The sequence below is a fragment of the Mytilus edulis genome, chromosome 5 (assembly GCF_963676685.1).
Source record: "Mytilus edulis chromosome 5, xbMytEdul2.2, whole genome shotgun sequence".
NCBI lineage: Eukaryota > Metazoa > Mollusca > Bivalvia > Mytilida > Mytilidae > Mytilus > Mytilus edulis.
This window is the reverse complement of record NC_092348.1, coordinates 27,470,949-27,486,190: the sequence shown is the minus strand read 5'-3', so window position 1 is coordinate 27,486,190 and position 15,242 is coordinate 27,470,949. Positions and strand designations below refer to the sequence as shown.

Below are 15,242 nucleotides of genomic sequence, written 5' to 3'. Positions count from 1 at the left end.
GTTTTTGTATGAACACTTTTCAAGCAGTGCTATATCCATCCTTGATGGGCAATAACGGGGAACATACATATTATATCGGGGTCTAAATTGGGCTGGCTTATGTAGCCACGGTTGATGTGAGCGATACAGCCTCTTAATAGTCTTTTGTTTCATATCCTAAAGTATTGGCGCAAAAAGTTTGTCATTAAACTAGATCCTTGAGTACAAGAAAGTAGAAACAAAACCATTCAAACGAATGCGATCAACATAGGAATATCATATCCCATTGGCAAACTTTTTTGTGCCGAGACCAGGCGTTACAAATCAGGCATGAGCTTTGTGTCAACACTTGCCCTACTGTTTGTTCCCTTGATAAATGTGATCGTATCATGCTGCACTAGGCGTAGAGAGTATTTTCTTTTATATTTACCATAATCAACAACAAAAAATCTAGACCAAGAAACAGTATATAGTAACTCCTAGTAATTTTGTTTGATTTAATTCTTGTATGGTAAAACCAAATATCAAACCAACTTATATTATATATATAATTAATTTCTAAAAAAATGTTTATGCAAAATCATTATTGTATAAAAAATGTATAGCAAATGTTCAATTCGGTAAGGCAGCAATCAATGTCCGAAACAATAGCTCTGCGTCATCGTATGATGTGATGATGGGAAACTGATCTCGTCTGTTTCCAGTAAGCAACTCGACAATGTTAATAAATTCATTGCTACAGCCATGCTCTGGAAAGTTCTCTGTATATTCCTCTATGAGATTGTCAATTGTTTGTAAGTTACATGGTAAAGGAAATGAACAGTCTCTTCCACCAAAGATCTCTGGCTGATAGTATAACATATTTGGAATACCACTTGGTGTTACAACTTCAGCACGTTGTCTTCTTATTCTATGTGAGTTCCAGTTCTCAGCAAACATGTCCAATTGATGTTGGATAACGGAGAGGAAACAAAATCGAACACATTCTTTATGTACTGGACACGATACATTAAGAAGTCCAGTGTCTTGGAAATCCTGGAAACGGTTTCTCCAAAACTGGGTGAAACTCGTTTTTAGTGTACCCCAAAGCCTTTCTATTCTTTGATTTGCAACAGATCTGCCGACGAGAAAAGAATTTTGTCCCGACATTTCATCGTTTTGATTATGTCGCAACGATCTTTGTTAATCCCTCATTATGACGTTTTCTGTTCCTGCATCCGATCGAACAACCCTTGGAAGCATCTTTCTTTGTTTGATCCAATTAAGATACCAGTAACCGACATATCTGGGGTTATTGTTGGAGGGACTTGCTATCAACCATAAAAGTTTACGAGAGTATCCATCGATTGCCCCATGTATAGCTATGCCGTAGGGTTTTAATTTATCGTAACCATCGACATGAATCAGATAGTTTGGTCCTCTATTGTAGTACACTCTCCTTCGAAGAACTCGATGTGATCTGTTAAGTACACCCTGTTGGTCTATTGTTCTTAAGCAAAGCCTTGCTCTTGATTGTGTGACGCAAAGTCCAAAGCCTATGTTCAGAGTCCTCCACATATACCTGTATCCAACATTAGACAGGCCATTACGGTGTAAAGCCAGGATTGTCCTTACAACTGTAGGTAATGGCGACTGGTTGTTACGCCGTCTGATATTTAATCTTCTCTTAAGTCTTTTTAACATGGAACAACTCATGAATGTTCCGTGAACAAACAAGAGAAATCCACATATTTGAAGGGACGTGTAGCATAATTGATGATAGTATTGGACTAGTTCAGGCACAGAAGCATCATCGCCTGGGTAAGGTATTCCTGTAACGTCATGATCAGCAACACAAAGGAGACAACAGAGTAACTGAAACATAAAGATAGAAATTACACGTATGATGTAATGATAAAATGAAAAATCCGATTGGCTTGATATCTAAATAGGGTGTTCACTGTGACGTCATTAGCTTACTATACAACTACTAGGAAATGCGCTGCGCCTTCACATTTAATGGAATACGAAATGGAAAAATACACAGTAAGTTTTGACAATCCAAAATAAATCTTCATGGCGATATTTATAACATATTTCATTTTTAAATTTACCCGTTATAGGTATCAGGTATAAGCATATGATATTTTTACATTTGAACATGTTTTCATTTTCAAACAAGAGGACATATCTTCTTCCAGCATATTGCAATCGAATAAACATTTTAAAAGTCATCTGATGCCTAAACGAATTTATTTTGTTTGGTTGATTTTTGTACCATATCTTAAAGAAACAACGAATAGTGTACCTAATGAATAAAATTTGTTATGAAAAAAATATGTTTCAATTTTTGCTAAATTTGTTGTAACATCATGCCTCCTTAAACATGATATCTAGTTCTTTATCAATCATTGACTAATTTATAAAATTTGGTCGCATATTGTCAAAGTCAATCAACCATAAAAACAAGGCCAAGATCAAATTACAGGTATCAAAATGACATCCCCTGGTAGTGGGGAACCTCCTTGTCTAATATCATCAACCTAAGTCAAAGCTAAAATTACACTTCAGACTATCATCCCCTTGTAGTTGGAGACGTTAATGCCAAATATTATCAACCTTAGACTTCTATTTCTTGAGATATGGACTTAAGCAGTAAACTCGGTTGCAAAATTGACTATTAGAGTTCTTCAGGGTCATTCAAGCATTTAAAATAGGTCAAAGATAAATGGCACATGACTGACTGGCAAGAACAATATGTAGGAAATCTGCATCCTAAATATAAGAACCTTACTCGTTATGCTTCACGAGATAAAGACATGAACAGCAAACTTGGTTGTAATGTTAACGCCATATATTCACCGTCGCCTGTAAAACCGTACCTACATGTCTCGCTTTTACTGCGCATGCTAGACAAAATATGAAGAAAACTTTATATCATGGTTCACTATATTTTTCGCTAGAGCCGTGTAAATGTGTGCTCATTTTTCCTATTTTGGTAATCCTTTATTTTTTGTAATTTTTGGCCGTTTAAGGTGCAGTTTTTACAAAAAATAAATCACAATACAGTATTAAACCTTTTTCATACTTTCCACGAAGATGGAGCTGATTAGTTAAAATGAAGAAAAACATTATAAAAACTATACAAGAAAGTTTTGACAAATTTTGTTTGTTTTTAAGCCAAAGTGTGTTGATTTGATGTTCGATGTCAGCAACATATTTCTTTGTTTTACTTTCAACATTACCTTTAAAATATTGCTTGATTCCATAGTCTTTGACCATTTATTAGACGGGCAGGTGACCAAGCAGCTGAAATAGACGATATTTCTTCAATTGAAATGTTTAATGAATAGCAAAATCTTCTAATCGGTCAATATCAAAATAAAGTGAACACATATTTCGTTTCGCATCATGCTTTTCTACCTGGCATTAGTGGCGAATCCAGGGGGTCAGGGGTTGGAACCCTTTTTTACATTTATTTGGAAGATCAATGCAATTGAATGGGGACATATAGTTGGAACTCCCCTTTATCGTGGGCTAGGATCCCCATACCCAACCCTTATAAATGACAAGATCCACCCTGCTAGTTGTGAATCAAATTATTTGTTTAGATTACTAATTTTTTTTTGCTTAGCTGTTATGAATTAAATGAGTCATGGAGATTGATCTACAAAGGACTCTGAAAGGCGAAAGGGAGGGACCATTCAGTTTTTTTCCATTTTGCATTGACAGTCGTACAGAACGGGTAGTGTACTTGTGATGGGATGGTGGGGAGAGGGGTGAAACCCTTTAAGTAGAATATATCTTTAATAATAGCAGACGTCTTACTCTAGATCTTATCACAGGTCACGTTAAACTGTAACTTTTCAATGCCCGTTCATTCAAACAATAACGTTTTTTCTCCCTATGATCTTTTTCATTTTGTGTTCAGTATTGCTTCATATTAAAATATAACGCTAAGTCTCCAAAGAAAACAAATATAAACTTACTTATGACTCGTTTCCACTGCTCCCGCTGATGTTGTTGCTGTCGATCTCCATCTTTAATGTGTCAGCACAGGAAGTAAAATACGGACCGTGGGAATCTGACCGTGAGAACGAATAAAGTTAACATCAAATAAGCAAGTTGACTTAATTAATAAACAAGTCGACTTCTTATTTTATGTCATTTACATTTATATTAGCAAGTCGACATTGTAATTAAAACTTTTTCTGTAGCATTCCGACAAGTTGACTTCAACATGATGATTTAATATCAAATAAACAAGTTGTCGACTTAATAAATTAACAAGTTGAATTCAACATGCCGGCTTCTTATTACTATGCCATTATATTTATATCAGCAAGTCGACATTGTAAAACAATTTTTCTACATCATGCCGACAACTTGACTTCAACTTGATGATAAGATTCCAGCTTATAACACACAACTTGACTAATAATTCCGACTTATTAGCAACAAAATAACTTTACAAGGGGTGTACCATATGCGCTTCCATAGTTATTGGTTTGATGAGGATGTCAGGCCTGATTATCGGTGTGGAAATGAAACATTTCATTTGTGGGATTTTCAAACAGAGGAAAATCCATATGCACGACTACCATCTTGCTCCAGTAAGTAATCGTTTAGATTGTTTATACTGGTAAATTTATTGCAAATATAGAATTTTCTCTGTTTAAATGACAACTCCTCATGCTAATTAATAAAAAAGAGGGTTTTCAATCATGCGATTTCCAAAATCATTTTAATCTTCATTTGTGGGCGACTTTTTATTAAATGTATGGTACTCATGATCAATTATGCAAATGTTCGTTTTATAATACATTTTTTGCTTTTAGATATTCAAGAGTCGTTAATGGTTTATGTGAACTATACTTCTTTTTACGACTTATTGGAATGTGACAGTGAAACAGAAATGGCAATAGCTTCAAAAATAAGCAATGGATATAAACAGTTGTCATGTTATATGTCAGCATCTTGCATTATGACAAACTATGCGATTCATAATTGTAATGAAAATTATCAGCGTACCAGGCGTAATATCAACAATGTTTATATTGGATATTCTGTTACCATCGCCTGCAATACCACAAAACGTAAGATTTGGATAGTTTAGAATAATACTTATAAAAGTCTGGGTGTTTGTAAAGATGTTCACAATTTTATTTATGTAGCTTAGAATGAAAAGTGATTGACTTTTTTTCATTCGTCTTTTTTTTCGGTTTTTCCTTCACGTTACAAAATATGATTAGTTCAATATAGGTAGTATCTTTGTGACTACAATCTATTTTCAAAAAAGGACTAAGCAACTCTAATCCTTATCATATGTTCATATGTTTTTTTCTGAAATTGACATCTTTGTATGTTCGTATCATGAATAAATAAAAAGTCAGAACAAGGTATTATTGTATTACAAAAAAGGAATCAGAACATTTGAGTATACTCCCGTTTTTCATTACATTCGTATGTATGAAGTACGATATTTAGTAAAATTTTGACAATTAAACAAAAAGCTCGATTAAGGTTCCGCAGAACTATTAGCCCTGTCATTGGTTATGTTGATTGCCCAAACTTTAAGACCTTTTATATGTTAAATATCAAAGAGTTTGCATATAAATTTTCAAACTTTTCTCTGGATACTAACTATGGACTTATAAGCTCCAGTCTTGTCTAAATTTTTACGCAATTCTATGAAGGTTTATCAAAGTAATTGATGTCTTAACATCTTTAATCCAAGACTGAACCACCGTAGTGTTCACAACGCCTACAAATTACGAATTTCGCAGCGCGCTACAACAAAATAGAAAGTGTCACGGGACTTAATGTAAGAATAGTTTGTCTCACCTCACTAGCGACATTTGCAGTCGTAGATACCCAAAATTGTTGTCAAATCTGCAACTTCAACGACTATCTCCTATTCTCGATTGTCATAGTTTGACTGATTCTAGATTCGCAAAGAGGCTGACGGTTATCCCGTCGAACAAATCCGATCTCGCTCAATTTAGAATTCATTCGATTCCATCACCTTGATTTGGCTTCTAACTCCGCCATTTAGTATGAGGTTTGAACAACTGTTTTTGCGATAACGAATTTCAACTTTCCTATTCACACTTATTTATTTAAGATGGCACACAGACATGCTACTATTGGCTTGCAAATGCTGTTGCGGAAATGAAGTCTCTAGAAAACAATGGTCAATCGTTTAATATTCTCCTGGGTAACAATACCTACCACATCAAACAGAATCAATCGACCTCAGACAGTTGGTTAATGTGTCCATCTGGTTCTATTGCTAACGTGGCGTTTTGTGGTAAGATTAGAATATACATGTGTATATTGAGTTTATTTGAAATATTTTTTATTCAAATAAACAATAAGGATAAATACAAGAACGTGTACCCTATTTATCTATAATCTAACATTTACTGATGAAAAAGTAGCTTTAGTTTTAATAGGGAAAAAAACTAATCTGAAAAATACAGTGTTCATCCCAAAGGCTTTTTGAAACGCCTTCATCAAGTTTGCTTGTGATTGAACGTTTAAAAAAATAACAATGTAGAACATTTGAGACATTTAAAAATCCAAAACAGTCTATTCTGTAAATTGCAAGAATTATAAGTTTAAGAAAGTTGATGGATGTCAAGCTGGTTCAACATTCACCATTCAACATTCATTTTTAAGTTTTTTAGCATTCATTTTAACATTAAACATTCGATTTCAACCTGCAACATTAATAAACATTTGTATTCCCTATTTATGGGCATTATGTTTTCTGGTCTGTGTGATCGTTCCGTCCGTTAGTCCGTTCTGTCCGTTCGTCCGTTCCGTCCGTTCGTCTGTCTGTTCGTTCGTCCAGTCGTCCGTCTGTCCCGCCTCAGGTTAAAATTGTTGGTCGAGGTAGTTTTTGTTGAAGTTGAAATCCAATCAACATGAAACTTTGTACACAAGTTCCTTATGATATGATCTTTCTAATTTTAATGCCAAACTAGAGTTTTTATCCCGTTTTCACAGTCCGCTGAACGTAGAAAATGATAGTAGGATGGGTCATCCCTGTACATTGGATCAATTAGCACATTCTTGTTTTCGATTTATTTCAACATTCAACGTTCAACATTCGTTTTCAATATTCAACATTCGTTTTCAACATTCAACATTCGTTTTCAACATTCAACAATCGTTTTCAACATTCAACATTCGTTTTCAACATTCGATTTTCAACATTCAATATTTGTTCAACAATTAGAAAGTTAGCGTTCACAACTTCACGTTACTCTCAATAGATTATTTAGTATTGAGAAAAATAAAAGCTGCATCTATTCAATTGAAATCGAAATAAAGCATACCACATATGCAGTTAATTATTTTCATATCTGGATTTACATCTAGAATTTGATTCTAGAACGAACCATAACGACAAAAGACATAATTCAAGCTACCAATTATGAACTTAACATTTCGATTCAGCAATATTTCAGCAGCATCTGCATAAAGGGTTCAAGTTTCTTCAAGTTGATACAATATTCCAGACCTTGCGTTTCTATTTCCAGAGAATCGCTTTGGACGTCCGAAATATATGGATAAATTCATCGAAGATACATTGTACCAGGATTGTCATTTTGTATTTGCGCCAGCAATATCTTTATTTACTAGCAATAGGTATATATCACTGCAGAAGTATTGTTAGTCCCCGAGTTCTCACCGTGTTCATTATGAACTCGGTAGTCAGTGATTTGTAATTTTACTTCCTTAAATTCCCTGTTTATAAAGTAATAAATTACTAAGCAAATTTACGTTAGATGAATCTTGCGATTAGACGTGTTTAGACATCCCTGCTTTCAAAAAGGTTAGATTAATCCATGTAAAGTTACAAGTAGCGCTTAGAATGCGATTTTTAAAATGTTGTTAAAAAATTCTTGATAAAGTGTTGCTGCTGTCAATGCAGATATTAAACTAGTATTCATGTTGGTAAATTTAGAGAAATCTAATTGAAAGCTTTATGAACACCATCATCATTTTAGTTTATCGTTATGCAGTATCAGTTTCAAGTTTCACAGATCATCACGGATATTTACATGTATAGCAGCCACAACTCCGTAAGCGGGTCCCGTTAGGGGCATATTCTATTTAGACTTATTGTCGAATTTACACTTACCATAAACAGTGACACGTGCCATATTTAGAGCAAGATATATTTACCAATCTGGAGCTTTTAAGATTACTCGCGCGATCGTGTGATTTTGGTGTTGAACAGTGTTTTGTATCTGCTCCAACAGATCTATGAGAAACACGACTGAAAGTGACATTACAAGTTTTACGGTGACCATCTCTAATTGTGTAGCGACTTGTTTGCGTAGTCTTATTTCTTTAGGTATCAGATTTGTAGTCATATCTATAATTTTACTACCAGTGCAATTCCCGAGTATGAAATTTTAACTGAGTAATGAGTGGGATGTAATAACAGAATAGCCGGGGATGCTTATCCATCGACCACTTGATCTCATTATTTTCGATTCCCTCAGTTTTTTTATTTGCTTTCTAGATATACTTACGTGTACATATATGAGATATGACCATTACTTAACATATGTTGCCTATATTTCCATATTATCGTCTTATTGTTTGTTTTTTTATGTTCCTCCCTTTAAATTGTTATTTTCAATTTGGTTAATTTAAAAAACAAAAAAGTAACACTCAAAATTCATCTTTTGATCATATAAGTACAAAAACAAAGGCTTCTGATTTCCTTTTTGGTACGGTTGGATTGTGTTTAAAACATTATATGCGTCACTCTCGTAATATGTAAATGTATTTGAATTTGTAAACATTAATTTGTATTCCCAGTGGACAATTCATTTGTTATTTCATTTTCTTCAGTTTCTTGCAGTATTGGTCATTATCTATCAAATGAAGAATGTTTACCGTGTAGTGTCGGGACATACCAGCTCTTGACAGGCCAGACATTTTGTTTTGTATGTCCAACGGGAACAACTACTGGAGGAACTAGCTCAGTTTCTATATATGATTGTAACCGTGAGTCTTCATGTGTCCTTATTGCATACATTTGTAGAATTATTGATAAAAGAGGGACGAAAGATACCAAAGGGACAGTCAAACTCATAAATCTAAAACAAACTGACAACGCCATGGCTAAAAATGAAAACAGACAGACAAACAATAGTACACATGACACAACATAGAAAACTAAAGAATAAACAGAACGAACCCCACCAAACAACTATGGGTGATCTCAGGTGCTCCGGATAAACGGATTGTACAAAGTCACAAATTTTATATAAACTGATAAACGATTATACAAATAAATGTTAAACTGAGTTTTTTCACGCCATAAACATACATATATATATATATATATATATATATATATATATATATTTATAAACATTGAATATGTTATCAAAGCTTCGTTTGTTTTATTTCTTGCAATAAATTCTCTAATATTTATTTCTCAACTTCTTTCAGAATCAACTACAACTGATGAAACAGACACTGGTACGTATCGTAAGTAATGTATAAGTAAAGCAGACTATCTTTTCTCTATGTATTGTACTTATGGATTTTCTTTCATTTGGTGATATAACACGAGCTACGGTTATCACCGACAAAGCGAACGATAAATGATAAAATCAAACTACCATGGTGGAAAAGCAACTTCAATTCAACATATTTGTTAACTGTGACAGTGTTATCAGTTCTTTCTCCTGTTATTTATGACTCAGCTTTAAGATTTAAGATTTTAGTAGTTATAGGTTCAAATCATACAGATGCTATGTTGTGGATGACCAAAAAAACATTAAATACAACGACCTTAACCCAATAACATATTGGCATATTTAGTCAGTGATACAACAGAAACGTGAACGTTTACATAATCTTTGAAATTATAAAAAAAAACTTAGCTGCATCTTGTAATGGGATATAATTGATCTACATGTCATTTATTTTTAATGATCAATTCGGTAAATGGACATCATCCAATTGAATAATGCAGTAAAGTATACTGGAGTCCAGATGAGCACTTTTAGTTCCGACAACTATTAAAGAAGTATATTCACTAAACAAAGCTAATAAATTGTCAACATCATAAATTATACTATTCGGTAACTGTTCAGATACTCAACTAAGGCCGCTTTAAGTATTATCATGTGTATATCTATTAACATTCTTCTATTATTTCTTATACTGCGATTTCAGTTGTTTGGTTTTTTTTTTTCTAAAAGTGGTCAATACCTTATGATTTAAAACGTAATTGTGTCTATGCCAGTGTCAAGTTTTCCTTTTACATTATTTAACTTTTTGACAGTATACAATGTATATCAATAGTTTCTCGTGAACCAGATATATTTTATAGTTCAAATCTTACAAATACTGCATCATTCTTGCTGTTTATTATCCGATTTATAATTTATATGTTTTTTTTTGTGTTTTTTTTTACAGTTTTAACAAAGTTGGGATTGATTATTGGTATATTGGTGTTCCTTATCATTTTCATGATAATCGTTATTCTAATAATAATTATCATTTCTAGACGGAAACGGTATGTATGAATACATTATGCATGCGTAATAAGTCAGTGTAATTTGCTTACATATGATGTAAGGTTTGTTTGGTGTCGTAACATATCAAAAATATTACAAAAATCATTTTAGTTTATTACATGTTATACATAAAGTATTTTCAGTGGCTGAAATTGTTTGTCTGTTAAGGTGTCAGTACTAGAGTTATAACTGATGACCCTGCAAGGGCATCTAAGATGTGTTTTTTTATAGATCGTGTAAGTCAATCTCTAGTGTGTTAAGTGCTTTGTAGATAGTTGATTTGTTTTTCTTTCTGTTCCTTCTTTCTCCCAAGTTTGTATGTTGCATACAAATTGTAGTTTTTATTGAACATCGTGTTCATCTTTACTTTGTCTTCAACTTAAATAATTTTTTTATATTCTATTTGAATACTTTCAATACTATATTTTTGAGAGGTGATTTCTGAAATCGAGGGAGTTCTTTGACAAAATAAGTTGATTATCGTATGTAAAATAATTTCTTACAAACAAATTTCTCATAACAATATTGAGACGTCACTGACTATGAATCGTCCTATCGTTTTAAGAATGCTTATGTTCTCTGTTCAAATGGTTCAATATAATAAAACTACAAGTCCACTAATCGAAAAGAATTTACGAAATATAAGCTTCGAAAAGAAAATGACAGGAAACTATCGTGCGAAACGTTAAACTAACCAAATGTTTCTTGAAATGTTGAATAAGGACAGTGATGTCAGATGATATAGTAGCTAGCTCATTTTGCTAGGATGCGAAAGTATAATAATTCTATTATTTGACAACAAAATAGAATACCAATGTGTATTGCATTTGTTTTATACATTGTTTGAAAGGAAATTACAACTGCCGCTAACTTTTTTGTCGTTTTGATAAGAAATGCTATGACGTAACATATGTATCTAAAGCTAATTCTAACCATTCTTCAATTTTTCTTATAGTTCTAATACAAATCTAAACGTTAAAAACAATTCTGTGGAGATGGTTGAAATAGAGAGGGTTTCAAGTTCGTTGTGAGTATGCTTATCTTAGTACTTACCAAATATACATTATACTCTGAAGTTTCTAATAAACGTCACTGACCATATGTCATGGAAATTTTCCACAAGTTCTTTGTAAAAAGTATTTTAAAAATACCGAATTCTAAGGTACATTCAAAATGAGTTTTCCTGAAGAAATTGGTGGGTTATAACTGTTTTATAGCTAGCTATAATTTTCACTTGTTTTACAATAAAAGTGTAACTCCATTGATGACGGAAAGTGCTCATACTCTTGTGGAATCTTTTTGCAGATTTTAGGTAGGTAAAGTGCAAGCAAATGAATGTAATTTTAATTACTTTACAAAACTTAACAAAATAAAGTATTTAAAGACTTTTAGGAGAAAGTGATCACATTTCTCGAAGAAAATATGGCACTTACTGGATCAACAGTAGAGAATATTTCAATGTAGAATATTAAACACTTCATGTAAATTTCAATGAACGTTATAGCAGACGTCTTTCTCAAAGCATTTTCATAGAGAAGGTCTTTTAATACGAGTTGCATGTGTATTTTAAATGAATGTTGATTGCTGTAAAGCAGAATTATTAGCTTCAAGTAATTTCTGAAGGACAGTATGATATAACTCATCACATAACAAGTTATCAGGAATTCGAGCTAATTTGTTTTGAACTTGTATATCCAAGTTTACAGTTGTCTATTATAACCAAACAAAACGATTTCGAAGTAAAATTTAGAAAAACTAATTAAAGCTAGTTAGTTACTGTGCTATGAGAAAAAGCAACTGGTGGTTACTATGAAAAAAAAGTAAAATCACAAAAATACTGAACTCAGACGAAAATCCAATCGGAAAGTCAATAATCACATGGCAAAATCAAATGACAAAACACATCAAAAACGAATGGACAAGAGCTGTCATATTCCTGACTTGGTACAGGCATTTTCAAATGTAGAAAATGGTGGATTAAAGCTGGTTTTAAAGCGCTAAACCTCTCACTTTGATGACAGTCTCATCAAATTCCGTTATATTTACAATGATGCGTGAACTAAACAGACATAATAAAAAAAATAGTCAAAATATGAACAGATTACTACAGGTCTAACACAAGCCTTATATCATTATACCATTTAAAATGTTAATTCAAAACACAGTTTCAATCACCCAGTTCATTTCTAAGATTTTAGTTTAAAGCAACTATATGTATTCGATTTATTTGTTTTACAGAATGATTCAGAAAAAATACCGACATAACTAGATAATACAATTAATTATTTAATTACTAACACAATTCTATAATAATATTCTTGTAGTTGTTATAAAATACATCAAATCAAGAGTTACAAATAAAGGCAACAGTAGTATACCGCTGTTCAAAACTCATAAATCGATAAAAAAAAATCCGGGTTACAAACTAAAACTGAGGGAAACGCATTAAAGATAATAGAACAACGTCACAACATTAAAATGTAACACACACAGAAACGAACTAAGCATTAGACAAAATCCGATGAGAATAACAAAGGTAACATCAAAACTAAATACATGAATTTGGGATAGAAAAGTACCGTGACATGTCTTATAATAATGTTAATTCACACTCAAATATAAGAGGAAACAAACGATACAAAAGAAACACAACATTAAAATGTAACACACACAGAAACGAACTATAATGTAACAATGGCCATATTCCTGACTTGGTACAGGACATTTTTTAAAAGAACAAAATGGTGGGTTGAACCTGGTTTTGTGGCATGCCAAACCTCCCGCTTTAATGACAATGTTAAATATAACATTAAAATGATAACAAAACATAACAGGACTACAATACAAATAAATAGGAAAACATATTGGACAAAGAAACAATCGAATAATAGCTAACAAAAGGCACCAGATTTAAAATTTAATACGCCAGAAGTGCGTTTCGTCCACACAAGACTTACTTGTGACGCCCAGATACAAAAGTTCGAAACTTGATCTTGAACAGTATCAATAATTTTTGGAAATTTAACTGCGATGTCACTTTGGTTGCGTTGATCCAGTCGTGTGAAAGACAGTACGTGGTTCTGTTGTGCTGTCCTGTTGTTTTACGTGTTCGTTTTAATTCTGTGGTTAACATGTCGAAATCTACTTTTGTATTGTTTATTGGTGTATTTATCTGTCCTGAATGGTATTGTATTTATTTTTACTGTATTGCGGTCATGACAAGGTGTCATATTAGTGTTATATTTAACATTGCCATAACAGTGCGAGGTTTGGCTAGTCACAAAAACAGGTTCAATCCACCATTTTTTCGAAAAATAATCAATAGTCTTGATATCATTGTACTGAAAAAAAAGACTAAAAAAACAATCGCTGCATAAACTCTTTAAAAACGTGTTACTTTAATTGATAGTTTTAAAATATGGTTGTTTCAAAGTAGATCTTTAAATTTTGATCTGAACGGTTTCAACCAGAATTCACAACATTTGTTTGCATTTGCAGTTCACATGAGTTACGTTTGCTGAAATATCTTGATAACATGCTGAACTCGTTTTTCTGCCATTTCTACAGTCTATTAGAAAGAAATCCAAAGCAGACTAGAAGTACATACTGTTGATTTTTTTTTATATTTCAGATCATAAGAGAGCAGTGAATGTATTACATATGAAAGTATGCTATCTATATATATGACATCATATGATCTCTATACCTACACTAGATTATGATCAAGGTCATAATTCAAAACCTTTTACAATGTAGCAGCCAAAACGAAATAAGAAATTAGTTCCATGTTGATTATTATTAACTTATTTATTATGAACTGCTTTATATTTTCAAGTGGATAACACAAGATGTTATATTGATGTTGATATGTGTACAATGTCCTCTTTAGTCCATTGGCTTCCATACCAGTTGTATATATTAATGAAATCATCTTACCAATTACCCCCTTGCCTCTAATAAAGGTCAATTTCGTAAATTGATGAAACTTAATAGACTTTGCATGTTTTAAATAATCATCCCAATATTTTAAGGCCATTGTGTACTGTAGAAAGAATAGTAGTCAGCACTTTAGAAAGGAGTTTAGTCGAACATCTTGAGAATCCAGCTATGAGTCGTTATTCATACGGAGTTTTGTGAAGTTTTGAATCCAGTACAATGACGGCAGATTTTCTTTGTTTTCTTTGACGTTAACACCAAAAGAAAGAAGTACAGATTTGTGACTTTGTAAAAGTTCATCAATTGTAAATGATGTTACAGGGTATGTAGGATTACCAGTTGTGCTATTCATTCCAAGCTTTTTTTTTAAGACCTTGCAAATAATGATTTTTACATACGAAAACAATGTTATTGAATATTTTGATAGTAGCATCTCCTTTCATTAATATTGTCTTATTTTTAACTATGCTAGCATAATATAGTATAATAATAATTATTATGTAATTTCCGACGATTGATTTAACTATGACATCATAGCAAAGCAAGGTAACCATAGAGGACGTCAATCATGATAAGTGCCTAGATACATTTTTTTTTGTAATTTAATAACTCAAATATACTGTCACTCACGAGGGATGTTAGCTACGTATACAATCAGGTTTAGTTCACCATTTTTTTTCTTGCCTGTACCAAGTCAAGAATATGACAGATGTTTTTTCGTTTGGTCCGTTGGTAGATTTTGTTGTTTTTATGGACGTCCACTTGTTTTGGATTTACATAAGAGTTCAGTAT

At 32.6% G+C, this 15,242-nt stretch overlaps 2 long non-coding RNA genes across 2 annotated transcripts; one reads left to right on the top strand and one right to left on the bottom strand.

Annotated features, from left to right (window-relative positions):
• Positions 1-518: 518 nt before the first annotated feature.
• On the bottom strand, positions 519-4,181 carry LOC139523333 (uncharacterized). Its single transcript, XR_011664597.1, has 3 exons — positions 3,948-4,181; positions 3,204-3,267; positions 519-1,833 (listed from the first exon to the last, which is right to left on the bottom strand). It is a non-coding gene; the product is annotated as an uncharacterized lncRNA (long non-coding RNA).
• Positions 4,182-6,090: 1,909 nt separating this feature from the next.
• Positions 6,091-9,525, top strand: LOC139523332 (uncharacterized). The gene is made up of 3 exons (XR_011664596.1): positions 6,091-6,268; positions 8,833-8,988; positions 9,439-9,525. It is a non-coding gene; the product is annotated as an uncharacterized lncRNA (long non-coding RNA).
• The last annotated feature ends 5,717 nt before the right edge of the window (positions 9,526-15,242 follow it).